We start from the raw sequence: 16,928 nt of genomic DNA on the forward strand, positions 1-16,928 counted from the left end.
CTGGAATGTCAGGTCCAAGAATCATGGCAAACTGGAGGTGGTCAAACAGGAGATGGTAAGAGTGAACATCGACATTCTAGGAATCAGCGAACTAAAATGGACTGGAATGGATGAATTTAACTCAGATGACCATTATATCTACTACTGCAGGCAGGAATCCCTCAGAAGAAATGGAGTAGCCATCACGGTCAACAGAAGAGTCCGAAATGCAGTACTTGGATGCAGTCTCAAAATGACAGAATGATATCTGTTCGTTTCCAAGGCAACCTAGTCAGTATCACGGTAATCCAAGTCTATGCCCCAACCAGTAACGCTGAAGAAGCTGAAGTTGAACGGTTCTATGAAGACCTACAAGACCTTTTAGAACTAACACTCAAAAAAGATGTCCTTTTCATGATAGGGGACTGGAATGCAAAAGTAGGAAGTCAAGAAACACCTAGAGTAACAGGCAAATTTGGCCTTGGAATGCAGAATGAAGCAGGGCAAAGACTAATAGAGTTTTGCCAAGAAAATGCACTAGTCATAGCAAACACCCTCTTCCAACAACACAAGAGAAAACTCTACACATGGACATCACCAGATGGTCAACACCGAAATCAGACTGATTATATTCTTTGCAGCCAAAGATGGAGAAGCTCTATACAGTCAGCAAAAACAAGACTAGGAGCTGACTGTGGCTCAGATCATGAACTCCTTATTACCAAATTCAGACTGAAATTGAAGAAAGCAGGGAAAACCGCTAGACATTCAGGTATGACCTAAATAAAATCCCTTATGATTATACAGTGGAAGTAAGAAATAGATTTAAGGGCCTAGATCTGATAGATAGAGTGCCTGATGAACTACGGAATGAGGTCCGTGACACTGTACAGGAGACAGGGATCAAGACTATCCCCCATGGAAGAGAAATGCAAAAAAGCAGAATGGCTGTCTGGGGAGGCCTTACAAATAGCTGTGAAAAGAAGGGAAGCGAAAAGCAAAGGAGAAAAGGAAAGATATAAGCATCTGAACGCAGAGTTCCAAAGAATAGCAAGAAGAGATAAGAAAGCTTTCTTCAGCGATCAATGCAAAGAAATAGAGGAAAAGAACAGAATGGGAAAGACTAGAGATCTCTTCAAGAAAATTAGATACCAAGGGAAAATTTCATGCAAAGATAGGCTCGATAAAGGACAGAAATGTTATGGACCTAACAGAAGCAGAAGACATTAAGAGATGGCAAGAATACACAGAAGAACTTGTACAAAAAAGATCTTCATGGCCAAGATAATCACGATGGTGTGATCACTTATCTAGAGCCAGACATCCTGGAATGTGAAGTCAAGTGGGCCTTAGAAAGCATCACTACAAACAATGCTAGTAGAGGTGATGGAATTCCAGTAGAGCTATTTCAAATCCTGAAAGATGATGCTGTGAAAGTGCTGCACTCAATATGCCAACAAATTTGGAAAACTCAGCTGTGGCCACAGGACTGGAAAAGGTCAGTTTTCATTCCAATCCCAAAGAAAAGCAATGCCAAAGAATGCTCAAACTACCACACAATTGCATTCATCTCACACGCTAGTAAAGTAATGCTCAAACTTCTGCAAGCCAGGCTTCAGCAGTACATGAACCGTGAACTTCCTGATGTTCAAGCTGGTTTTAGAAAAGGCAGAGGAACCAGAGATCAAATTGCCAACATCCGCTGGATCATGGAAAAAGCAAGAGAGCTCCAGAAAAACATCTCTTTCTGCTTTATTGACTATGCCAAAGCCTTTGACTGTGTGGATCACAATAAACTGTGGAAAACTCTGAAAGAGATGGGAATACCAGACCACCTGACCTCCCTCTTGAGAAATCTGTATGCAGGTCAGGAAGCAACAGTTAGAACTGGACATGGAACAACAGACTGGTTCCAAATAGGAAAAGGAGTACATCCAGGCTGTATATTGTCACCCTGTTATTTAACTTCTATGCAGAATACATCATGAGAAACGCTGGACTGGAAGAAACACAAGCTGGAATCAAGATTGCCGGGAGAAATATCAATAACCTCAGATATGCAGAGGACACCACCCTTATGGCAGAAACTGAAGAGGAACTAAAAGCCTCTTGATGAAAGTGAAAGAGGAGAGTGAAAAAGTTGGCTTAAAGCTCAACATTCAGAAAATGAAGATCATGGCATCTGGTCCCATCACTTCATGGGAAATAGATGGGGAAACAGTGGAAACAGTGTCAGACTTTATTTTTTGGGGCTCCAAAATCACTGCAGATGGTGACTGCAGCCATGAAATTAAAAGACGCTTACTCCTTGCAAGGAAAGTTATGACCAACCTAGATAGTATATTCAAAAGCAGAGACATTACTTTGCCGACTAAGGTCCATCTAGTCAAGGCTATGTTTTTTCCTGTGGTCATGTATGGATGTGAGAGTTGGACTGTGAAGAAGGCTGAGTGCCAAATAATTGATGCTTCTGAACTGTGGTGTTGGAGAAGACTCTTGAGAGTCCCTTGGACTGCAAGGAGATCCAACCAGTCCATTCTAAAGGAGATCAGCCCTGGGTGTTCTTTGGAAGGAATGATGCTAAAGCTGCAACTCCAGTATTTTGGCCACCTCATGCGAAGAGTTGACTCATTGGAAAAGACTCTGATGCTGGGAGGGATTGAGGGCAGGAGGAGAAGGGGACAACAGAGGATGAGATGGCTGGATGGCATCACTGACTCGATGGATGTGAGTCTGAGTGAACTCCAGGATTTGGTGATGGACAGGAAAATCCCAAGGATGGAGGAGCCTGGTAGGCTGTAGTCCACGGGGTCGCACAGAGTCGGACACGACTGAAGCGACTTAGCAGCAGCAGCAGCAGGGAGGCCTGGCGTGCTGCGATTCATGGGTCGCAAAGAGTCGGACACGACTGAGCGACTGAACTGAACTGATTGTGAAAAACAGCAAGAGAATAGAAGTGGTACTCTGTCCTATTTTTAGAAATAATGTTCTTCCATGAGTATCTGAACAATGATAAATCCCCATTAATTAAAAAAATTTTTTTTTTTTTGCCACACTACATGGCATGCAGGATCTTAGTTCCCTGACCAGGAACTGAACCCTTGAACTCTGTATTCGAAACATCGAGTCTTAACCCACTGGACCACCAGGAAAGTTCCCCTACTAACTTCAATAAAATGTACATGCCTGCAAGTTTCTACTTAGGTGCTTGACAATTATAAAAAATATTTAATATATTTATATTTTTAAGTACTTGTATAACAATAATAATCTTAACTATAGAGTTTTTTTTAACTTGGAACTAAAAAAATTAAAATCTGTATCTGTTTTTGTTTGAAGCACATGATAAGGTGATCAATGAAAGTCTCTGGAACACAAACTCTCTGTATTAGGGTAAAAAAACTTGCATTAGGGTGAAATACTGGGGGAAATGGAATGAAAAGGAGCTCAGGAAGTAAAAAGAACAACGCTCTTCTTCTGAGTGCTAAAGAAGATTTCATGTATTTTTAAAAAATGTGTGCTAGTGTCAGAGTTGCTAACATGAGATCATACTATTCTAATTATCTGTAGCTTGATACTTTTCCTTGTGTATCTATTTTTAAAAAACTGGTTAGGTTCTTATAATTTATGTATTCATATTCTGGCTCTGCCAATGCCTATGATGAGTGCTTGGGCATGCTGCTTAACTTTTCAGAGCCTTGGTTTTTTTCCCTATAAAATGAAAAAGTTGAATCAGATCACTTGCATGTCCCATTATGTCTCTAATATTCTATAACTCTGTGACTAAAGACTCAGAAATATTCCTTTAGATGACCGAAAACAAAAACTACCCAAACAGGTGTTTCCTTTTTCCCCCTTCTTTCTCATTTTTCTTTTTCCCTCCCAACATCACTAAGGCCCTGTTGGCACAGAGCAAAGATCGTATGTTCTGAGGGAGTTACTAAAATTGGTCTCATTAAGTTCCAATTAATTACAGTGAATTCACTGGCTTCTCTCAACCAAAAATAGTCAAAATACTCATGACATCATTATTTCCCTAGTAATGAAAATCTGAAATGCATATAATAAAGGTAATATTTTCTGAAATAAAAAGATCACATTGGCATGATCCTTCCTCCTCCTTCTGAGGACGCCAGAATCTTGAAATAGCTCACCAGAAAGAGAACTCTTTAGAAAAGTTCTCCAGAAAATCTATAATTGCTGCTGAAAAGAAAATACGTGAGGTCCACTAGCACCGCCTTGCGCTATTTATTTTCAAAACAATGCGAGATATAATGCATAGATAGTGCTGTTTTGGTTTTAAGTACTTTCATTTTGGTAACAGAATGGTCTGTTCATATTTGCAGTGAGAAAAGGTCTTGAAATGCTACTGCTGAGTTCTTCTTTCCTGTTCCATACTTCCATGTAGTTAGATCTATCCATGTCGACTTGGGGACAACTGAGATTTTTAGATCAGGGATTCAAAGAGAGACAGTTAATAACTCAACTGACGGACTTCCAAAAAACAGCAGAGTAGGGGAGGGAGCCCGTGTGAGGAGATAGTTGCTGACCAACCATGGGGAGCTGTGTGGAATGGAGGCCGGGGACTGCCGTTCATGCCCACATTCGAGTGAGCGCACCTCTTCCTGTATGAGGAGAACCACAGGCGCGAGTGCCTTCGCTGTCAGCTCATTGCTGCACCTGCGCTGGGCCTCTCCGCTCATCCAGCTGAAGGACATCTGCTGCTGCTTAGTCCTGCCTGAATCTTTGCAATCCCATGGACTGTAGCCCGCCAGGCTCCTCGGTCCATGGGATTTCTCAGGCAAGAATACTGGAGTGGGTTGCCATTTCCTTCTCTTTAAGATCTTCTTAACTGGGGGATAGAACCTGGATCTTGGCAGGCAGATTCTTTACCACTGAGCTACCTGGGAAGCCCAAAGAATGTCTGCCTGTGTCCTAAGACCTTGCTAGGCTCCCAAATGCACTGCTGTGAATTTCAACCTTGTCAACAGGATATATTTGAAAAGATACATATTTTAAAAGATATTTATCTTTTCAAAATCGTGTGAGATCCTTCCCCACCAGAGGACACTGAAGATGAAGTAGAAAACAGAAACCCCAGCTTTAGGACTTGCAGGAGTCTGGACTGGGAAACCCATTTGTGGAGTATGTGTGTGCATGAGTGTGTGCACTTACATGTATGTATTTATGCTGGACAAATATTAGGGTCTTAAGACTAAATGAGATGGCATATAAGAAAGTGCACAGTGTGAACTCCTCTACACATCCTATTAATAAAAGTTTTATTGAATACCTAGTGAGGATTGGGCACCTACTATGTGCCAGGCACCATCCTAGGCAGTAGGGATATAGTGGTGAACAAGGTGGATGAGGTCTCTGTCTCAGGGGTCTGCCCTATGGTGGGGGAAGACACAGTGTAAACAAAGAAAGTAATTTCTGTTATTGCAAGAACGTTTTGAAGAAAGTAAACGAGGTCAGTTGGATAGCAAGTGACTGGCTGGCGGGGGTGGGGGGTGAAGGGAGCAATCTCAGGGCGAGTTGGCAAAGATCACCTCTTTGGGGAGGGTAACACTGAATAATGACAAGTCAGTCATGGAGAGACATCTGGAGAGAACAGAGGGAAGAGAGAGTGCAGAAGCTCTCAGGCAAGTTATCAGTCGACCATGTTTTAGAAAGATGGACATTGATGCAACCTCTGCAAGCTCAGGGGCGGGGAGCCTCCTTTAGTGAGCGGATGATGGGGTCTTATAGCTGGACACACAGTGAGCGAACAGTGTGTCATTTCTTTGACACATCACATTAGAAAATTCTTAATATGAATTTTTTAAAAAGAGTTTCTAACAAAAAGCTTCCCCAGTCCCCCTCCTGTCCTGCTTCTCAGAAGCAATCACCCTTACAATCTACTTTTAGTTCTGTTGACATATTTTTCAATAACACACTCCTAATGTTATTTCTTCATGTATTAACTATAGGCACTATCTACTTACTTCCTACAATGATAGATAAGCACTTAGCCAAGAGAGTGTGGTTATTTTTCTGCCTCTACTGGTTACCTTCAGAGCTATAAATAATTAACTTCTATTTCCTATTCCTTCATCTCTTGACTCCCACATTGTAAGCCTGGGATATTATAGACCTAAACCTTTCTGTTGCTTCTCTTCCTCCATTTCCCCCCTGCATGTCTCTGCCATGCATAGCCTCCTACACACTATGGAATACAGTAATTCTAACTCCTTTTTAGCATGTCATACATACAAGACCCTTTCTACGTAGGTTCTGCCTGCTTTTTTCATCTCCTGTCATTGTCCACGGTAGCTATACTCAAAGTCTTACTGAACTAGGTGCTTACAGTTTTTGCAATGGCTTTCGTGTGCGCGTGTCTTTGTTTTTCATTGCCTCGTATGTTTTCATTGCCTGGAATGGCCTCCTTCTACAATTCACTGGCAAACCCCATTCATTCTTTCAGTTTACATGTCACTTTACAAAACCTGCCTTGGTGGACGTCATTTATAAATCCAAAAAATATTTATTCAATGGCTGTTATATGCAAGGCACTGTTGTGAGTGTCAAGAGTTACAGAGGTTCTAGACAGACATTCATGAGCTTGCATACCAGTGACTTATGCGGATTGAATAAAACCAAATAGCATGATGAAACGTATTATGTGTTAGGCTTTACTAAATGACTAACACACGCTATTTTAATCCTCACAACCTTAGGGAGACTTTTATATCCTTCCCGAGGTCACTTCCTGTAAGTGACTGAGTTTATATTCAAACTCAAATCTGTCTTATCATCAGAGCTGTCACTCTGAATTATTCTCATCCTGCCCCTATTACTCTTTGTACACTTCTATCATAACATTTGTCATACTGTTTTGAAATTGTGCATGGATTTCCCCATATAAACCACAGGATATAAAAAAAAAATTATTTGTGTGACTATTTTCTCAGTTTTCTCAGGATGGCCACAGAAGTAACACCATTCTAGAGGCACAAGAGAGAAATGATTCCATTACATACTATGGGTGCTGTAGGGAACAGGGATTATATTCTTGCTTGAAATCTCAGATTGAGAAAGACTTGCTTTAGGATGAAGCCTTCTTAAAGACAGAGACACCTGCTGCATAATGGGTACCTAATAAATGTTTGTTGAACCTGTTATTCAAACCTTTGCAAAAATACCTACTCAGTTTTCGGACTGAAAAACTGTCTACATTAGTCCTGCATTTGGAGACGGCTTTGCAGCAGGAGCTAGGCACTCAGTCTTCTTTATCAAGAGAGTTTCAGGGGTGTTCAGTCCAAACTTTAAGAAGCAGTAGGAGGCAGTGGTTAACTGTGCAGACTCTATAGGTGTCCACCCAGATTCCAATTCTATCATTTACTATTTGTACAATAGTTATTATTTAACATGTGCCAGGCACTTTTAAAAGTACTTTACAGACATTACCTGCCCAAACCGAGCACCTCTGTGTAGTAAACACCTTTACTATTCCTCAGTACTGCCATGTCTCAGTTTTCTTCTCTACTAAAGGCAGAGTCGGACATGACTTAGCAACTGAACAATAACTAAAGGCACGGTACTGATAACAGAACACTTCACATGGTATCTAGGATTGAATGAGTCTGAAGTGCTTAGAATCGTATCCAGCACAGAGGAACTTAATTACTACTACTTGTACAGGCTGTGATCAGAGCAAGAAATCAGCCGGATGTAACTTAATTTTTTCATCTTAAACTAACGTTCACTTCAAGGGGACTAATGGGAATTATTCAGAATGGGCCTAAATCTTAAGCATCTCCCAATCAAGTTGGCTCTGTGTTTCTAAGGGAAAACTAGTGGTTGGTGCTGAAATGGAAAAAGCAGGAAAAAATACCTCTGAAATCCGTTCAGTTTTCTGCATCTGCTCTGCCATCTCCCAGTTCCATATTCTCACCACCTCTTGTTGGGATGGCTGCAATAGCCTCCTGGCTGGTTCAACAGCATTCTCCTTGGCTGCCTCTATTCTCTGCTCCAGGAGATTAACCTTAGTAAAACACAAAGGCAAATGGTATTGTATGATACGCACACTTACAACAGTCCTTTGGTTTCTCACTGTTCTTAGAATAAGAATCCAAATCAGTAACTTAGCTGACTAAGCCCTGTAGGATCTGACTTTAGCCCATCCCTCTCCACCCACCTCAGCCTTCATTCATTGTTCAGCAAGTATTTGTTTGATCACCACGTATTTACGGAGTCACTGAGGATACAGCAGTGACCAAGAGAAACACAGCTCTTATAGAACTTACCTTTTAGGAGGTGGGAGAACAATGGCAACAGAAACCAGACATGTAGTAATTACTATTAAAAAGATAATAATTGTTGATTGTAATAAGTAGGAAAATGAAGTCTAGCCTGCAAATAAAAAGAGGAGCATTTGAGATAAGACGGACAGAAAGTCTTTTCTAAGCAGGTAATATGATAAAAGAGATCTAAAGGAGGAAGAGAAGTGAGTCACATGATAAGTGGAGAGGAGAGAATTCAGGTGGAGGGAATCTATGCAAAGGTTCACATGAGCGAGAAGAGGCTGGTGTGTTTGAGGCACCCAGAGTAGAACTCACTGTACAGGGGGCAAGAAAGCGGGAGTAAGACTGGCTGATACCTGATCCTGTACGGCCCAGTAGGTCATCCTAAGAATTAGGAATTCGGGGGACTTCTGGTGGTCCAGTGGTTAAGATTCTGTCTTCCAGTAAAGAGGGTGTGGGTTAAGACTCTACCCTCCAATGCAGGGGGGGTGTGGGTTCGATCCCTGGTGACGGAGCTATGATCCCATATGCAGGGCAGTGTGGCCAAAAAAAAAAAATTAGGATTTTTTTTTTCCCTTTTCATTTTAGAAAAGCTCAAAGCTATAAAAACTATGAACTGTTTGTCACATAACTGCTTTGGTTCTATTTTATTTGTTCTCTCTTCTTTTGTTCTCCATAACATTCTGTTTTTCCCCCAAATCTTCTGAAGGTAAGTAGTTGCAGACACTGATACACTTTGCTGCTAAATACTGAAACAAACATCTTTCCAAAATAAAGACATGCTTTTATATGGTCACAAATTATCACATGCCCCCAAATTAATACTGATTCAGTATAATCTACTATGTAATCCATATTTAAATTTCCCCAATTGTCCACAAAATGTTTTTCTTTTTGCAGTTACTTTTAAAAAAATCCATAACCAATGAATGAATTTCATTTAGCAACAAGCACCTGACTTTTGCCTTTCTCTTTCCCTAACACTGACATTTCTAGGTCTGTTGACCTGTAAAATGGTCCTCATGATTAGATTCAGGTTAAACATTTCTGGCAGGCTTCCCAGGTGGTACACTGGCAGGAATCTGCCTGCCAATGCAGGAGATGCAGGTTTGATCCCAGGGTTGGGAAGATCCCCTGGAGTAGAAACTAGCGATCCACTCCAGTATTTTTGCCTGGAAAGTGCCATGGAGAGAGGAGCCTGGGTGGGCCCCAGTCCATGGGGTCACAAAGAGTCTGTCTTGAGTGACCACACACACACACACACACATACACACACACACACACACACACACACAATCCATTGTTTTAGTATTAACTGATAAGCTTTGTCTATGTTGATTTTGGGGCTTCTGAGGTGGCACTAGTGGTTAAGGAACCTGCCTGCCAAAGCAGGAGACATAAGAGACGTGGGTTCAATTGCTACGTCAGGAAGATCACCTGGAGGAGGGCATGAAAACCCACTCCAGGGTTCCTGCCTGGAGAATCCCATGGATAGAGGAGTCTGGCAGGCTACAGTCTACAGAGTCCCAAAGAGTTGGACATGACTGAAGTGACTTAGCAGGGATGTCAAATTTTACATTGGGAGTTGCAAAGTGGGGCTATTTTACTATTCTTTTTACAGTAACTGGCATTCTCGTGTAAAGAAGAGCTTTCCATTTTTAGTCCTTTTCTCCCTTATCCACCCTCCTACAAAGAGGACTTAAAACATTAAATGTGTTATTAAACTATTACCATCATTATTCTTTTGATGCACAAATTGTTCCAAACACGGTCAGTGTAAAACCCTTTAGGCCAGATCCAGTGTCCTTTGACAAATGACTTCATTCATTCTGAAGACTTCTTTGCGTTTTCTGACAAGAATGTTCTAGGCTCACTTTATAATTTCCTTGCCCCAGACCTGGAAGCAGTCTTCTCTCCAAGAGGCACTGGTTTCTTTTAGTGATAAACGGTATTTAGAAACCATTTGGGTGGCTTGGTCCTGGGGTGTTCATTGTTACTGGGGTGCCAGGGCTTCTATGCCTCCAGGCCCTCTCAGTGGACCCAATGAAGATTAAAAAAGATTAAAAAAAAAACAAACAACCCAGGTCATTCTACTACCAATTCAAATCTAACATCATGGGATTCTTCTTTACTTTCTATCATACCATATTTATTTCCCTTCTCCCACAGTGAGAACCCTGGAACCAAACATGAATATATTTACTGATTTGCTTTTCTCTATAACACATGCATAATAGTTTCAAAGTTATACCAATACCCATTTCAACATCAAGCCTACTAAGCCAAGTTATTACCTTTTTTGCATTTCTTTTTGCTCTTCATCATATCCCACAACTCCTAACTCCTGTACATAGAATACTGTGCCCAAGTTAACTGAACAAGCTCTTCATCTCTGTGTAGCTATGCTGACAATTTGATATACAGATAAATTCATCTCTTTCTTTGCATTAAATTTTAGGGCTTGCTTTTAAGGTTTAATTTTTTGAAAAAGCAAAACTCTGTTTTTTTAAAAAAGTTACAGAAGTCACATTCCCATCCCCTATAGATAACCATTTACAACTAATTTTATGTTTTATAGTTTTTGTATTTCTATCTTCAAAAATATACCAAAAAAGTGTGTGGAATATATATGTATGTAAACTCTCATTTGTTCTTCTTGCTTACATAATAGTACAGTTTTTATATACTTTTGCATCTTTTTTCTTCACTGAACAATATAAATATCATTTTATTCTAAAACGTCATTGAAGTGCTTTAAGCCAGAGGCTGACATGATCATTCCCACCTGAAGCTGGTTTTGCTGCCCTATAAATAATGGAAAACAGGATGTGAAGCAGGTGACCAGCTGGAGGCTGTAGGGGTCTGGGCAATGAAAAGGGAGGGGAGCATTTTATTTCACTTCTAACAAAAAAGTACAACAGATACATTTGTTTATGAACTGGATGAGAGTGGTGAGGGAAAAGGAGACCTCAGAGATGATTCTTCCTCATGAATAACTAGGTAGATGCGTGGTGGTGTCATTTACTGAGGCACAGATTAGGGAGGAGAGGCTTCACATCTACAATGAAAAATCACGATTCCATATTGAATATGCTAAGACAGAGATTAACAGTAAACAAGGAGAGGGTGACTTTTTGCTGGCCCAGAAGCCAAATGAAGAATGTTTCAAGGCTGAAACATTTAACCGTGTGGATGAAACAAACTGTGAGGAATGCTTCTGGGAGCTAGAATAAAGTAAGGCAGAAAATCCACGGTTCTTGTATTTATCCTGCCCCTATACCTGGGTGCTTACTTCTCTCTCTTTTTTTTAATATTAACACCTAATAACCCTTGGAGATTCAGATCAAACACTACTTGCTCAGGTTCCAGTAACACTGTCTTACAGCTCTAAATATTTTCTTCAAAACACTCAGTACAGTTGTAATTTCTCAATTATTTGTCTTTTTATTTGTATTTGCAATTTTTTGTCAATTATTGGAATATAACAGTGACAGATTTTTATTTTCTTGGGCTCCAAAATCACTGCAGATGGTGACTGCAGCCACAAAATTAAAAGATACTTGCTCCTTGGAAGAAAAGCAATGACAAATCTAGACAGCACATTAAGAAGCAAGGACATCACTTTGTTGACAAAGGTCCGTATAAAGCTATGGTTTTTCAAGCAGTCATGGACAGATGTGAGAGTTGGACCATAAAGAAGGCCAAGCATCGAAGAACTGATCCTTTTGAACTGTGATGCTGGAGAAGACTCTTGAGAGTTGCTTGGGCAGCAAGGAGATCCAACCAGTCAATCCTAAAGGAAATCATGAATTTTCACTGGAAGGACTGATGCTGAAACTGAAGCTCCAATACTTTGGCCACCTGATGTGAAGAGCCAACTCACTGGAAAAGACCCTAACGCTGGGAAAGACTGAGGGCAAGAGAAGGGAGCGACAGAGGATGCGATGGTTGGATGGCCTCACCGACTTAGTGGACATGAGTCTGAGCAAACTGCTGGAGACAGTAATGGACTGGGAAGCCTGGCATGCTGTAGTTTCACTGGGTTGCAAACAGTCAGACAAGACTGAACAACAAAGCTCCTTGAGGGTTAGGGTCTGTTTTGGTAGCTCTCCTCCACTGTCTCAATACTGCCTAGTCTAGTGTTTGGCACTAAACAGGTTTTCAATAAATATTTGTTGAACAATAAATAAATGTAGCCCCTGGAGGGCCCAAGAGTTGGAATCAGTAACAGCTAGTAAAAAGCAATACAGGCATTATGAGGTGCAGACTGGAAGGGTAGGTTTTTGGGTAGACTTGCCTGAAGGGGTAATGAAGAGTTTGACACAGAAGCCCCTAACGACTTACGTTCCACCCCAAACAGTAAATTAGTTTTATTTGATCATCTCTCCTTTCTTCCCTTTCACATCTACTTTCTCTGTTCATTTTTACTTCTGGCCTTGCATCCCTTCTTTACTCCAAACTGGCTCACCACAAATATGATTTTGTGGGCAAAGAAAGCAAACTGAATGAGACCGTGGGAAGTTAGAAAGGGAAGTGGGGTAGGTGATGGGAAACATAAATATAGAATAAGAAAAAGAAAGACAACAAGCTCAGCAAAACAGTTCCTATGTTACAAATGCTACTAACCAAGTAAAACACTGGAAAACAAGATCACATGTGAGAGGGCAGGACTTGAAGTCATCTAGCTGAGTTTAAATTCCCAGTTCCACCATTAATAGCTGTATGCCTTTGAGCAAATAATTTAATCTTGAACTCAGTTTCCTCAAAATCTATAAAAGGTGCATATTAACAGTATCTACCTCATAGGGTTGTTCTCAGGATCAGTACCATAACCAGTTTTAAAGGGCTTAGGACCGCGGCTGGCACAATGTAAATGCTCAGTTAACGTTAGCAGTTACTTTCCTTTGAAATGAAGCACAGCACGCAGAGATGGCCCAAGCAGTAAATACTTGTCATATGACAAGAAAAGGATCACTTTAAGATAATTAGAGACGATGTACTGGCACTTACATTTTGAGCACTGCAAAGCCCCTGCCTGTGCATGGAAGATAGGCAGCTGCTTCATATTTTCAGTGGGCAAAACAAGCAAACAAACCCACAAAAAGTGAAGAATGCTTTTGAAAATCTTTTCTGAGAAAAATGTACCTTGTCCATGAGGGCGCCTGTGGACTACAGGCAGGATCATGAAGCGAAGGAAGTCAAGTGACCTTCTCGGCGGGCAGCGCTCATTCTAAGTTACTCTTTCGAAGCAGAGCCTGTCCCGGTCCGCAGTGAAAAGGCCTGCCATTTCTCACCTGGTCCCTAGGGGAGTCGCGGAGCTAAGTGTAGTGGCAGCGGCCTCACTTCGGCGCCTCCGTTACGTCTTTATTGTCTCCAGACTGGAATCCGAGATCCGCAACGCTGCCAAGAGAGGGTGGTACCGACCGCAACCAGGAAGCAGCAACCTGCCCAACTTGGCACGCGGATACCCGCGGGAAGCTCCGCCCACTAGCCGCTCTCCAGTCTGCTTCCGCCCATTGGTCGCTCGGCATACCGAGACCCGCCCCCAAATTTGAAAGCTTCTCCCGGGAGCAGAAGAGAAGTCCACAGAGACCGCGGCGCTCCGACGCGTCTTTCCGGAAGCTCCGCCCACTCCCAGCGTTCAATGCGGGACCCTGGCCGCCATTGTTTGAATTTGAAAAGGGTGATGACTCGGTGCTGCTCTCGGGTCGGGCTAGCAGGATAACGTTTGCAGGTGGGGGCCCGAGGAAGGAAAAAGGGGACTGCGTACATACCAGGTGAGTTGAAGAAAGGCCTCAGACGGTGTGAGTACCTTCTGACCGGGCTCGAGACGCCCCTCAGGTTACTGTCGATACCTGGGGCTCCGGGTGCTCTGTAGAGGGCTGAACCATTTTACAGCGTTAGGGTTTAAATCTGGTCTCCGCCGTTTCAGTCCATGGGGTTGCAAAGAGTCGGACACAACCGAGCGACTGAACAACAACAGTCGCCGCTTATTAGCTCTGAGGCCAGGCAACGACTTCAGTATCTCTGGGCCTCAGTTTCGTCTGTTAAAAGGGATTAATTATAGAACCTACCTCTTCCGACTCTTACGAAGATAAGGATAATGTGTAAAACTGTTAGAAACAGTGCCATTGGTATAGGAAGCACTATGTATTTCCAGTCCTTAGTATTTTAATTATTGTTACTGCTGCTTTGAGGAGCAGGCCTCCTTTGCCAAATCTGGTGTCCTGTATCCCCAAGGTGAGCATTTTGCTCGGCAAGTGGCTTGGTCTGATTTTAGGGCAGTCGGGGGTTCGATGTCTGCAGTTATTTCCAGACTGCTACCGCGGGTGCCGGGGCGCTCCCTTCTTGGTCGTGCAGTGCGGAGCGAAAGGGGGTGTGTGTGGCGAGTGCGATGACTGCAGTCATCTCCACCCACCCACCCCCTACCCCCAGTTTGGAAGGTTTCCCCCATCTCATACTTTTTGGTTCAGTGATTCCTGCTTAGTGTCGCTCTCTAATATTCCTTACTGAAGGGCTAATTGACAGAAGTTCGAGCCTTATGGGTTAGCTTGTTTTTAATCCCCAAGCTGATCAAATTCAGGTTTGAATCCGTTCTTAAAACAAGATAGTATTACCCCAAAACAGCCATAACGGTGTACATTTTATTAAATGTCCAAGACCTGAGACTACAGGTTGCAAAATAATGTAAAAGATTCATACGTTAATTGTGAAGACTTTTTTGACATGCAGCAACCCCAGTAGCAATCAGTCTTCAACCATGAAATCTCATTGGAGACAAGATAAAAGATACCATTTCTCAGACGTGGGAACAGCCTTCTGCAGTGAGGTCTTGAACCTTGCTGTTGGCTAGAGATAGGACCAAAAAAATTTTTCTTTTGCGCATAGAGGATTTTATTATTATTTAACCCACTATACAGGAAGTCTTTATCACTGTCTAAATCTCTGAATTTGTTGTAAGAGTACAGAGTAGTATAAGACAAGGTCCTTGCTCTCGTTTCTAGTTTAGTTAGGGAGGCCACATATCCATAGAAGTTAACTAAAAGTACAGGTAGTGACAATATATCTCTCAAGTTTATCATTGTTAAGGGGCACTTTATTCACTGAAAACTGAACATAGAAGCAAGCACAAACAACTGTAACCTTATTTTTTTTTTAAGGAGGTACAATATTCTTTTTAACTTAGTAATTTCATAAAAGATGTGTCAACGTTTTTTTAAGCCAAAAGTTAGTTGAAGGCCAAGAATGAAGGTTACTTTCCAGTTTCCTGGGCATTTCCATGAAATTTGAGTTATGAAATGTCAAGCCATTATGTTCATGTTTTTGTAAACTTTTCCTCTGTGTTCTAGATCAGTGGTTTTTATTCTGTCAGATATGTTTTCTTTCTAATTTTCACCCATAAATTAAATATTTGAAATATTCTATCAAACTACATTTAAATACTTTTCTCATTTTGATTACATCACTGATGATACAATGAAAGCAAAAAGCAATAAAGATTATACGTGTTTAATTGTATGATTGGTTGTTCTTGTAGTTTGCTGGGTCTGTTGAAGGTAAATGTATAGTTTCTTTAAATCTTTGAAGTTTAGGAAAAAAAGAGAAACAGCCTTGTATTGAGTTTGGGGGTTTCAGCGCTGATCAAGGAAAAAGATACACCACAAGGTGGCAGTGACACACAAGGATCTTTACCAGGTGAGCACTTGGACAGGACTGCAAGCTTGGAAAGCTGCCCAAAACAGGAGACTTCTCAGAGACAAGAGTGAAGGGCTATCACCTAGAAGGGGAGGGTAAGGCACTGGGGAGAAGTGGCAGTGATAGCAGAGGGAGCTCAGTATAAGTGTCCTTGCTCAGCAGCGCAGTAGGGAGTCTGCGTGTCTGAGAACTTCAAAGGGCAGCAATGGTTTGGGGTCTCTACAGTCTTGGATTTTGTCTGTGGCTAGCAGATGGTTGAGTGCAGTTTCATGGAATGTGCAAACCAAATGGGCTCTAAATGGCTAAAACTAAGATTATTTTGGCTATGTATAAAGCAAACAGATGTAAAAAATTTTGAGTTTGACACCTCATTGGTCTTTTGAACTACTGTTGCCAGCCTGCTGTGAAGAAGTCAACAATGCAGGACCAGTATACGGGGGCTGTCTTTGGCTCATTTACTCAATGCCTGTGGATGCCCATTACAAGTACCTTCTTCGGCCAGGAACCCTATTGGCAGTAACTGTTCTCAGTATATCATAATATTCAGGGAATATGGTGCTCTCTCCATTTCTCCCTGATATTGTGCACTAGTGGATTCTCAGTAAATATTATCAGTGAAGCTTACCTCTACATTTGTCTTTAAATTTAGTGAGAGGCTTAGTTTAGTTGTAGTAGTTTCAGTTCAGTTCAGTCCTTCAGTCGTGTCTGACTCTTTACGACCCCATGAACTGTAGCACGCCAGGCCTCGCGGTCTATTGCCAATTCTTGGAGTTTACTCAAACTCACGTCCATTGAGTCAGTAATACGATCCAACCATCCCATACTCTGTTGTCCCCTTCTCCTCCTGCCTTCAGTCTTTCCCAGCATCAGTTCACTTCAGGGCAGTTGCTCAGTCGTGTCTGACTCTGCAACCCCATGACTTGCAGCACACCAAGCCTCCCTGTCCATCACCAACTCCTGGAGTTCACC

At 41.8% G+C, this 16,928-nt stretch overlaps 2 protein-coding genes across 24 annotated transcripts in view; one reads left to right on the forward strand and one right to left on the reverse strand.

The window, feature by feature from the left end:
- PANK1 (pantothenate kinase 1) overlaps positions 1-13,689 on the reverse strand; it is a 110,993-nt gene extending 97,304 nt beyond the window's left edge. For 4 of the 5 annotated variants that reach the window (XM_027960488.2, XM_060404948.1, XM_060404946.1 and 1 more), the window contains exons 1-2: positions 13,559-13,689; positions 7,856-8,005 (exon numbers count right to left, since the gene is read on the reverse strand). The gene's annotated coding sequence lies outside the window, so the exon portion shown is untranslated. Of the gene's footprint in view, positions 1-7,855; positions 8,006-13,409 lie in introns of all 5 variants that reach the window. The other variant, XM_060404947.1, reaches the window with a different exon arrangement.
- Positions 13,690-13,924: 235 nt separating this feature from the next.
- The window catches only part of KIF20B (kinesin family member 20B), an 83,710-nt gene continuing 80,706 nt past the window's right edge, over positions 13,925-16,928 (forward strand). For 8 of the 19 annotated variants that reach the window (XM_060404932.1, XM_060404935.1, XM_060404936.1 and 5 more), the window contains exon 1: positions 13,925-14,041. The gene's annotated coding sequence lies outside the window, so the exon portion shown is untranslated. Of the gene's footprint in view, positions 14,042-15,851; positions 15,960-16,928 lie in introns of all 19 variants that reach the window. The other 11 variants (XM_060404933.1, XM_060404937.1, XM_027960158.2 and 8 more) reach the window with 2 other exon arrangements.

Source organism: Ovis aries, chromosome 22, assembly GCF_016772045.2.
Source record: "Ovis aries strain OAR_USU_Benz2616 breed Rambouillet chromosome 22, ARS-UI_Ramb_v3.0, whole genome shotgun sequence".
In the NCBI taxonomy this organism is placed as follows: Eukaryota; Metazoa; Chordata; class Mammalia; order Artiodactyla; family Bovidae; genus Ovis; species Ovis aries.